The 1,306-nt window shown below is 38.6% G+C and overlaps 1 pseudogene; it reads right to left on the reverse strand.

Annotated features, from left to right (window-relative positions):
* Nucleotides 1-522: 522 nt before the first annotated feature.
* LOC102835498 lies at nucleotides 523-1,266 on the reverse strand (annotated as a pseudogene).
* Between the last annotated feature and the right edge of the window lie 40 nt (nucleotides 1,267-1,306).

A 1,306-nucleotide genomic window follows, 5' to 3' on the forward strand; every position in this document is an offset into this window, starting at 1 on the left:
TCATTGTCCCCCTCCTTCTGTCTGTCTGTGTATTCTTTTGCTATCTCTATTGCCACTGGATCTCCCCTCCTCGTGAACCAAACACTCGTGAACAACACAACTATGTCGAGGTCAGTCCCTGACAGAACCACACGTGGGCCAGCAGTTCAAACCCACCAGCTGCTCCTTGGAAACCCTATACAGAGTCATTATGAGCTGGAATCGAAACAACATACAAGTAATACATGCCGGCTGCAAAAGTTTCTGAGAATCTGTACGTATAGCTACACTTCTACACTTTTTACAGCTTCTTTACAGAATCTGGAAAACACCTAGGTATAATTTGCTTCCATCCTCAATTAGACTCTCCTCTCAAAAGGTGGCCACTTTAATATTTTAGTAGGTGATTCTACTCTAAAAAAGTAGGTGCAGTTTTGAGCAAAGATCTGAGACATACATGGTCTGTAAAGAATTTTTTTTTAAGTCATTAGTTATATTTTCAAAAGTTAGCATACTTTTCAATTGCTCAAAAGCATTTTGATGTTACTCAATTTTATTTTGCATTTCCTTTTCTGTAATTAGATAAAACTTTTCAAAAATGTAGTCAATCCCCCAACTTCTGTATAGTTCTCCCAAAACACCAACGCTGTCCAGACACTGGGTACTGCACACTGTACCAACAACTTTTTGATTTCAGCATGTGGAAAATAAAATGGTGGACTTGAATGTTTAATTGGATCATAGGACATAACAGAACTCTTTTCTTGTTAGGGACAGCATGATGTCAGCATAGTGTTTTCAATCGCATGGATTAAATAGTGACCAATGCTCCGCTATCCCATATCTGGTAAAACTGGCCAATGTTTGCTCTTGGAAGGTCAAAAATGCTGCAACAATACAACAAAATGTTCCCTGAAGAACTCTTAAATATTTTGGCTCCAGGGATTTCAGTGATTGGCTCTTCTGAGTAAGAGAGATTCTGATCCGTAAAAAATTTCCATACCCAAGTTGACTGATTTCCACATTAATGACACTATGTCCAAAGTGTGCAAACCATCTCATCTCAACTGCTTTGCCACGAGGAGGGAAAAATACTCTGAGTCCATTCCCACCACTAAGAAAAGTATCCAAATGCTTCTTTAATAGTTGATCTCCTTCTTCTTGATGAAATGTAATATTGTGGTTCACCCACTTGTCTTGCCATTCTTGCAGAGTTAATACTTTTTTATTTTGTATCTCAGTATCAGGCTATTTTTTAGTTTCAAGCGAAGTTCTTATGTCATCCATAGTTTTGCAGTCACCTTGCCTCATAATGCCTCTTTCCGCC

Source organism: Chrysochloris asiatica, unplaced genomic scaffold, assembly GCF_000296735.1.
Source record: "Chrysochloris asiatica unplaced genomic scaffold, ChrAsi1.0 scaffold00184, whole genome shotgun sequence".
Lineage (NCBI taxonomy): Eukaryota > Metazoa > Chordata > Mammalia > Afrosoricida > Chrysochloridae > Chrysochloris > Chrysochloris asiatica.